This window comes from Tupaia chinensis, unplaced genomic scaffold (genome assembly GCF_000334495.1).
Source record: "Tupaia chinensis unplaced genomic scaffold, TupChi_1.0 Scaffold145528_1, whole genome shotgun sequence".
Lineage (NCBI taxonomy): Eukaryota > Metazoa > Chordata > Mammalia > Scandentia > Tupaiidae > Tupaia > Tupaia belangeri.
The window spans coordinates 840,946-850,887 of NW_006205385.1; the positions used below are offsets into that span (position 1 = coordinate 840,946).

At 38.1% G+C, this 9,942-nt stretch overlaps 1 long non-coding RNA gene across 1 annotated transcript; it reads right to left on the bottom strand.

Annotated features, from left to right (window-relative positions):
• Positions 1-3,830: 3,830 nt before the first annotated feature.
• On the bottom strand, positions 3,831-5,776 carry LOC102479728 (uncharacterized). Its single transcript, XR_337356.1, has 3 exons — positions 5,762-5,776; positions 4,092-4,228; positions 3,831-3,913 (listed from the first exon to the last, which is right to left on the bottom strand). It is a non-coding gene; the product is annotated as an uncharacterized LOC102479728 (long non-coding RNA).
• Positions 5,777-9,942: the final 4,166 nt, after the last annotated feature.

The window sequence follows — 9,942 nt, forward strand, 5'->3', positions numbered from 1 at the left end:
GTTTTTGCTATAGGGCACATGCGCTCGCTGGAAAGACAGAGGGAGACAGAGAGTGAGAAATCAAAACCCAGTGGGGATGGCCACGTTGCAATCCCTTCTTCTCCATTCTCCTCTCGGGATCTTGGGCATGCACACATATGCGCCTGGTGTGAGTTTAAGCCACAGGGTGTGGGACTTGGAGCTGTCCACTGCATGGGAGTCCAGTGACATTGTCATTACGCCATCTGCTGGTCTTGTGAGTGCTTAATTAATAGTTATTAACTACAGAAGAATGAGGTGAAGGTAACTGATGATTGGATAAATAGTACACACATTTATTTTTTTCCTTTTTTATTTAAAAATTGATGGAAAGATTATTTACTCCAACATACACAGAACTTTCCTGTGTACATGATGAAAATAATCTCTTCTAAATCAGAAAATTACTATGGATGTCAGAAGCACCTGTGATTACATGTTCCTTTTTCTTCTGATCCTTGTGTGTTATTAAGCACTCTGATAGACTCATGGGACATCCAGTCAATTCTGTCATGTTACCTAATGACTCCTAATGTTTTCAATCTTGTTCATGCCCAGCTAATATGTTCTGGGTCTTAAAAGAGATCCATGCCCTTGAAAACTGAAACTTGGCGATTGTATGAAATGAATCCAACCTATTTTCAAATAGATGCATAAGTGATAGATAGCTTTTTCAAAGAGAAAGAATTATACTTTAAGCTACTTCAACGAATACTGAAATTTAGTAGTAATATATTGAAATTTAGTAGCAATATTTCTACCCAGTTTTTTCCTAAAGTAAAAAAGAAGTTGTCTGGAATTTAAATGATGTATAAAAACAGCAGACTCTGCTGATAGTGTCTTTTTTTTTTATTATTCTTATTAAGTGAAGGAAGTGCACAGAAATGTGAGTTGAGATTATTTATAGAAATGTCAAAAATAACTTTCAACACTTGCTAAAAATCCTTTCTTTGCAACTACTTGGGCAGGCTTTTTGCTACAGTTTGACACTTCCCACTGAAGCGTTCTCTATTTTGGATGTAAAGAAAGTGGAATAAAATTAGATATTCCTTTAAAAATAGATGGTATATAAAGTTCATATCACTGGCTATATCTGAGGAGTTAATTTAAAGACTTAATACTCTTCAATAGTTTCTAAGCATCCCAGAACCCTAGGGAAGTGAATGTCCATGCAAAATAATACTGTAAAATCTCAGAATTCACCTCAGCTCTAAGTGCCATGCTAAGGTACCAAATAACGAAAACTAAGTCTATTTTAAAAGTATAAGTATTTTAACATTTGTTCACTTTTGGAGATCTAAAAGACTAAGTTGTCACCCTCACTTTATCAGAAATCTCATATGATTATAGTAGTTGCTTTCAAATGGTGATTTTCCACAGTTCTAGCAACCACTATTTGTGGCACCTTTTTTCATAGTAGTCAAAAACCGGTAGCCATTACGCTAACTGCTGGTCCCCATAGCACCTTTTTTTCATAGTAGTCAAAAACTGGAAACCAGGGACCAGCAGTTAGCGTAATGGCTATGTCGCTGGACTCCCACATAGTCAACCACGGTTTGTGACCCAGTGACTTAAAACTCACACCCGGCGCATGTACGTATGTGTCCAAGATCCCAGGAGGAGAATGAAGAAGAAGGAACTGTAGCGTGGCCATCCCCCCTGGGGGGTGATTTCTCACTTTCTGTCTCTCTGTCTCTCTCTGTCTGTCTGGCGAGCATACACGCCCTACAGCAAAACCCTTAAAAGAAAAAAAAAAAAAAAGGTGCTATGAACATTCACGTCCAGGTTATTGTGTGAACGTAAGTTGTCATTTCTCTGGGATACATGCACAAGAGTAAAAGTCCTATATTGATGGTAAGCACATGCATGGTTTTACACAAAAGTAGAAAGTATTTTCCAGAATGGCTGTGCCATTTTATATTCTAACTATCCTCACAGGAGGGATGCAGTTTCTCTTCATCCTCACTAGCTTCTGATGTTACCATTACTAAGATTTCTTTATATTTTAATACAAGTCCTTTGTTGGTATGTAGTTCACAAACATTTTTGCCAAACTTGTAACTTTTCTCTTTACTGCTTCATGGTATCTGCTAGGACCACATTGACACAAATGTATTTAGCAGAAAAAATAAAAAAGACTTGGTGATAGATTTGTGTGGAGGGTGAGAAAAAAAAGAAATCAAGCAAATATCTTGTCTATCTTCGCTTTACCTTCACTTTTACATGGAAATAGTCTCAGTATCATATTATATGACACAAAAACTATCAATTATTTGATGTAATTATCAAATTATGTATCTATCTTTACTTATGATTTTATTCAAGATTTGAGCACTAGACTTTCATACACTAGCAAAATAATTTATGATCCAAGCTGACAGACTGGAAACTAGAAATCAGGAATGTGCCAACATGTAAAAGTGTCATTGAGGCGGGGACCAGCAGGTGGCATGGTGGTTAAGGTACTGGACACTCTCACATGACTGACCACAGTTCCAATCCCAGACCTGGCTTGTTATTTCACTTCTTCTCTCTTTCTCTTTCTCTCTTTCTTTCTCTCTTCCCCTCTCTCTGGTCAAATTAAAAAATAAATGAAGGAAGAAATAAAATTAAATAAATAATTCTTAAGGAAAAAGTCTCATTGAAGCAACATTTTTGTGAATAGTAACCCACCTCATTTGAAGAATTAAAACATGGAAACTAATCTCTCCAAAATGTATTATTACATTGGGGCTATCAAAAACACTTGCAAAGGATAGAGTTGCACTACATATAAATCTATTTATTAGTAAAAGATGATCAGGTTGGGTTAACCATAGCAGAGTTAAAATTTAAAGCAAGAAATGTTTAGAATATTTTGACCTAAGCCAATTTTTAGAGAATGTGAACAGTTTAGTAAGGTAGAAACAAAGGAGAGAAAGCAGTGTTAGGAATATAAGTATAAGCCTTAAAAGTAAAAACAGAAAACTAAAGAGAAATCTATCTATAAATACACAACATATTGTATTGAGCATATGTGCATGAGGTCTAAATTCTATTTCCCTTCCAACTAGAATCCTGCAATTTTTCAAATTTGTTACTTATTCTCTCTAACCTTTCATTGCCGCTCATTCGTTATTTTAAAAATGGGTTTCATGGGACCAGCAGTTGGCATAATGGCTATGTTGCTGGACTGCCATGTAGTCAATCGCGGTTCGAGTCCCGGACGCCGTGACTTAAACACACACCAGGTGGGTGTGCATGTGTGCCCAAGACCCTGAGAAGGAGAATGGAGGAGAAGGGTTGCAGTGTGGCCATCCCCCTGGGGAGTGATTTTTTGCTATCTGTTCATCTTTCTCTGTCTTTCTGACAAGCACATGCACCCTATAACAAAAACCTCTCCAAAAAAAAATTTAAAAGGGGGGTTTCATAATGTCAATGCTATTTAGTTCAAAACTGTGCTGATCATTAGATGACAGAATCCATTTAAAGTACTGAAGTTAAATTTATAAATATCTCATAATTAGTAGTAAAATATACATATATATATATATATATTACACTGGTATGTCTTTTCATTGCTTAATAATTACACAAGATACATCTCTGTTGAACATACTGTGTCTATAGCTTGACATAAGTAAAGAGCATAAGCCTTTCTTTTTCAGTATAATAGATTTCCTATCTTATATTCTTCTAGTAAAACTCTAAAGGTCATAGAGAATAGCATGGACGATGACTGATAAAGCAAAAAGGTGTTGAAAGGATAGCAGGTAACATAAGTATTGGCGTAGGCAAGATAATTCAATTCATAGTTGAGCACCCACCATGGTAGTCAAAACTTTGTTGCAGAACTGGCTCTACCACACCATTGCCTCTACGATAATCCAGATGAATCCAGATGCGACTGCTAGCTCTGCTGGGAGGAAATAGAATTTACTACAAAAAAAACTGCCAACTACAATGCTACTTTTATGCCAAAACTATGACCTTTTAACCAGCGCCTTTTTGAAATTTGTATCTTTCTCCTCACTCCAGCAAAATACTCCATAAGGAGTGATCTTCCTCAGATCACTCATTTCCAAATGGCTTACACGGCAGTATTCTGTGTTCTCAGCTCTGAAGGCTAAAAAGTCCAAGGTCAAGTATCTAGCATGGTTAGGTTTCTGGTGAGGGCTCTCTCCTGGCTTGCAGATATCACTCTTCTCATTGCCTTCACATGGCCTTCACACTGTTCACAGACAAGAAGACAGAGAGCTTTTGTAATAGTTAAGTCTTCTCAGATCAGGGTCTAATCTTCCTGGCCTCATTTGATCTTTTTCTTAAGAGGATTTTGCCTTGCAATACATGCACTTTGAGAGAGAGACAGTGAGAGGGAAAGTGAGAAATCGCTCCCTGGGGGGTGATGGCCATGCTGAAATTCCTCCTCCTCCATTCTCCTCCCAGGATTTTGGGCACACATGCATACCCACCTGGTGTGATATTCAAGTCACCAGGTACGGGACTCAAACCATGGTCAGCCATGTGGGAGTTCATTGATGTAACTGTTACACCACCTGCTGGCCCTTCACTTGATCATAATCATGTTCTAAAAACTCTATCTCCTAATGCAGTCATCTTAGGGGTTAGAGCTTTAAGGTATGCATTTGGGATGAACAAAACTCAGTCCATAGACATCAGGTGAAGTCAAATTCAGTTCATCTAGCAGGTGAAGCTCAGGGAACACATGCCCGGGAACTTGATATGAAGGAACCTGAAGAAACTGGAAAAGTTTGATTTGGCAGGAAAATTTCACCAATACAGTAACAGTGTTCAAAGGATGAACAGAGAACATAAACATAACCATTGCATCTGGTAAACAGACCTCAAGAAAATCAGACATGGAACCACCACCTTAATCAAATCTGCTCTTTACTGGCAAAAGGTAGCCATATAATCTATGTAACTGTTGTTTAAGTAAAAAATTAGATGTGGGTGAGGGAAGACTCTAGAGGTGTTTAATTCTTCCCAACTGTAGAGGATTGTTGAACATCACTGAAAGAGAGAGGACCAGAGGGTGGGAAGAAGGTGGGGAAAGATACCATAGTTGGCTGGATAGGAAAAATAGATACATTTTCTACCTTATAATAAGATTTTTTGCCAAAAATTGTAGGAAAAAATTGTAAATCATGTTAATTAGCATGGTGTAATAGTTTCTTTTATTCTCCATTTAAGTCTTTATTCAAGTGATTTTCTTGATGAAAAAGTACAAGAAATTAGGCACAAAAACAGATGCAACTATTTTTCAAAAAGCGGTTCTTCTTTATACCAAATAGAGCTCAAATCTCACAGTTTTGATTCATCCATTCCCAAAGTTTTATAGAAATAATCAGTATTATGGGGAGAATTCTAACCTGCCATCCAAAACTAGAAGAACATATCTATGTATCTGAAAATTACAAAGTTTCTGCAAGAAGTAATTTATACCAGAGCAAAATGAAAAGAACACTAGCCAGTTGCTACTCATGAAATGTGTCAATGGGTGCCGCCTGAGGAAATGAGTGTGAGGTGGGTGGGGAAACACCACCGTGTCCAAAGCATCTTAACTCAGCTTTTGAATGGATCAGCGTGAATCGTTCCTGAGAATGAACAAATAAATCATCAGACACATGGAAAGACGCAGGAGTTCAAGCACAGACCAGAGCTTGAACCAGTCTGTCTGAGAGAATATCTCCATCTCTAGAACAGTAGCATTCGTAAAACAGGGGTCCTCTGGGAAACTTACACTCACTGCGCTTCATCCTTCTGGCAGTGTGAGCAGCAGGCACACATCAGCCTGTCACCTGATGTCACAAACATCTCAGCTTGTGTCACTTAACTTAATTGTCTTTGCTTTGGCATATTTCACAGTATAAAATCAAAACATGTTGATTATATATATATTTTTTTTTTCAGTATTCTCAGAAGCAAAACAAAACAAAAACTATCCTAATTTAGTTAAGGTCTTTTCTAACCTCTCTATTTCAGATCACAGCAGGAAATAAAATAATAGCAGAGCTTCTCTATCCTTTTGGCATAAAGGAAATCACATAACCATTTCAATCTTGCCTTTATCAACTACATTGGTAACCTCTATTAACTTTTTCCTTTTTCTCTAAGCCACCTTTTTACATGCAGTGCTTTCTGTCCTTGATAAAGGAGCTGCACAGTCCTTTAGTATACTTCGCCCCTGGGAGCAAATTCAAGCACTGGGGTACTAAAGTGAGTGATAGTGAGAGTCTTCCTTTTGGGAGAACTAAAGGTTATAGTTGAGATGTCACTTTGCATTCTTCGGGGCCTGGCTTCTCTGTTGGCAGCTATTCAAAATTCAACTATACTTTAATATGGATAAGGGTTTTATCGCCATGACAAAAATACCATGAACTCATCAGAGTCAAAGATGTTAATCTAATTCCTCAATCTTATCCTTGTGGTTTTTGACCTTTGAGTGCCCTACAGTTTTTGTTGGTTTCTTTGTTTTTAAATCTCCTCATTGTCTAGACCCTTGCCACTCAGAATGTGGTCTAAGAACAAGAGACATAAACATCACCAAGGAGTTTGTTAAAAAAACAGAACCTGAAATCACACTCTAGACTAATAAGTCGAGACCTTCTTTTTCAAAATAACCTCAGGAGACTCCTATGTTCCTTATAATCTGTGGTTCAAAATACCTGTAAGCAAAAATTAAAGCATACTTGTTCTAAGTAATTTAATATTAGGTGAGGATACCACCATTGTTGAGATAATTAAGACTAAGTAAGAGTAAACTATGACATCAAAATGACTCAGTAGGCAATCATTCAATGGAAGACTTCATATCTCCTAGCATTTTTCCCTTAGGGACAAACATTCAGCTTTGGAATCTAAGTAATTTTGTTTTGCCCTTTACTCAATATTCATTAAGTAATGCCTATGACTTGACTTTACATTGTAGGCACAGCCTTAACCATGAGCATTGGACTCGTTATAAAATGCATTACACCTGTTCACGTTGGCCAATAACTATTGATTGCCTGGTACATTGACACCATTGTTTGGCTCTGTGTTAACAACTCAGTGGCATCAGACCATGAATTCACCAACATTTGGGTTCAACTGTGTCTACTAAACACCAAACACCTGATCCCAAACTAAAAAAATGATGTTAAAACTATAACTGTTTTGCCTGTATTTAAGAGAGTATGTAGATGTTTGAAAATATTCCGGTGCTGATTGTCCAGATAAAAACTAAAATCAAAGAATGATTGTAACTAAATATTCCAAAATAGGGAATTTCTTAGCAAAAAATAAAAAAAGGCTGGGCCATATAGTGGCATGGAGGTAAAATTCAATGTTTGTGAGGCAATCCCACTTGGGAAGGTTCCCAGTTCAAGTCCAGAGACCTTCTGAGTACACTGGGCACACGCTTGCCTATGTTTCAGGGCCAGCTAGAGGCTTGAGTTGATTCTAACCTCAAGACCTGTTAGAGATACTGTATCTCTGTCTCTAATGCTCATTTACTGTAGAAATACATAAATATTAAAAAATATAGAGTCTAGCCCTGTATCATTGTAGTTGGACACAGTACAGAGGAGGCTGGATCCATATGGCCTATTGGTTCAAATCCTGGTCCCACTGGCTTTACACTAGGTGTGTAAGCAGGTGGGCAAGTGAACCCAGGATATTCTGATGGGACGGAGAATTGGAGGGAAAGGAATTGCAGCATGCCCAGACCCCACTTAGCGGTAGCCTGCCCCCCTCATGTGCACCCTATGGGAGAGGAAAGTATAGATGAAATAAAAAAGGCTACTCTGCTAGATATTCTTGAATACTACTTTAGTAGATTAGTAAAATTCATCTGTCCCTTTTTCTGCTCAGTGAGCATTGTGGATCAATATTCTGCAATTTCTGCAATTACTGTTCAGTATTTTTCAAAATCAGGGAGCAAAATTCTAATAATGTTAAAATACAAGTCATCCTTTGGAAATTTCTCATCTCTATTTTGTTCATTCTCTGAACACATATTTACAAAGCAGCAACTAAATTCTTTCTTTTCCTTTTACTGGTGTATAAATGTCCCTTAAAAGAAAAACCCAGATCAACAAATTGTGTTCTACTCTTTGAGTGGGGTATTCACTCTTTAATTAGGAATGTAAAAGCAGGAGAAAAGGAGTTGGGAGCAGGAAAGAGAAAGCATAAATATGATAGCGCAGTACTGAATTGACCACTGATTGTCATCAAGTACAAGGAACTCCTCAGTCTGGCAGGGACATCATCCAAAAGCTTATAAGAAGTTAAGATTGGACCAGCAGGTGGCATAATGGTTCTGTCACTGAACTCCCATGTAGTCAACTGTGGTTCAAGTCCTGGACCCAGCAGCTTAAAATTCATGCCAGGTGTGTGTCCATGTGTGCCCAAGATACCAAGAGAAGAATGGAGGAGAAGAGATTATGCCGTGGCCATTCCTCCAGGGGTTGATTTCTTGCTTTCTGTCTCTCCAGTGAGCACATGCACCCTATAGCAAAAACCTCTAAAAAAAAATAAGTAAAATTTTAAAAAATTAAATAAAATGAAAAAGAAGCATCCTAAGACTCTTGCCCCAGGCTTTTAGTCATCTGCTCCCATCCTCACCAGTCTAATGCCTATCCCATGAATATTAGCCTTCCCACACTTACAAGTTCCACATGTGATGAAGGCAGGTCCCACTGTATCTGATATTCAGTAACAACAAGGTAGCCCCCTGGAATAGACGCTAGTGCTGGCAGGCTGTGTCTGTATGAGGTTTGTCATCTCAGTAGGAGTTGGGTAAAGCCCACAGAACTGGTCACCAAGGCCACTCTGTGTGAATAGGAATTGCTTTATTCATCTATCCATTTATATCCACGCTCTGTTCTCAGCTGGGGATATAAAGATTAAACATCACAGTTCCTGCCCTTAAAGAAATTTCATTATAGTAGGGAAACAAAACTAACGTTCAAATATGCCAAGTACCAAAATGGAAAACAGATACAAATTTAAAAACAGCCTTTAAGTCTGTCTCTGCTGGAATCAAGCCATGACTTAAAGGGAAATGTTCATCAGGCAGAGAATGAAGAAGGCCTAATCAGGCATAAAGGCTGGGAGAGAGATCCTGGAGGGTGAGTTTGTAAAAGAAATTACAAACATGCTAGGGTGAATATCAAGTCAATATTGTTGAAGTGTCATATATGATAAGGGAAAGATAGGAAATTAGACCAGGCAGAGTCCCAGAAACCAGATTATCAGTGACATTTTATGTCCTATGAGGAAGGTGATATTTATGTTAAAGGTAATGGGGAGTCATTTAGAAAAATAACTGAGCCAGAATAGACTTGATAAAATGTATAAATTAAATAGATTACTCTCAAGGAAGTATGGAGGATGAACTAGAGGGGTGAAACCAGAGGATAAGTAGACCAGAAAACAAAACCTAATAAAATTCTTAAGCAGCTATTCTCTCTGCTTCACATGATTAATTTTTTTAATTACTAGAGATTGCAAGCTTTTTCAGGGACTGGGGGATGAGACTACCCCCCTCAATAGGACATGGTCACTCCAATCCCTTTTCCTCCATTCCTTCTTCCTTCAGTTTTTGGGCATACATGCACATGTATCTGGCATGTTTTTCAAGCCACTAGGGCCAGGACACTAACCCCAACTGGGTGTGTGAGATCTAGCTGCCTTAACCACTATACAAGGCCAACCCTGCTTTAAAAATTTATTGAAAAGATTAAGTGAAACCATAGATGTAGATGGCAGAGAAAACTATCATGCATTAGACAATGTAATAGAGAATGAGAATGAAATGGTCATCCTTCCTGTGTTTCTGTGGTCCTATACCCAGTGACGGTCTTTACCTTAAGCCCATTAGTCCTCCACTTTCAGGTCTGGCTCAGCAGATCTGAGGTGTGCACCCTGTGCGGGCAAGAA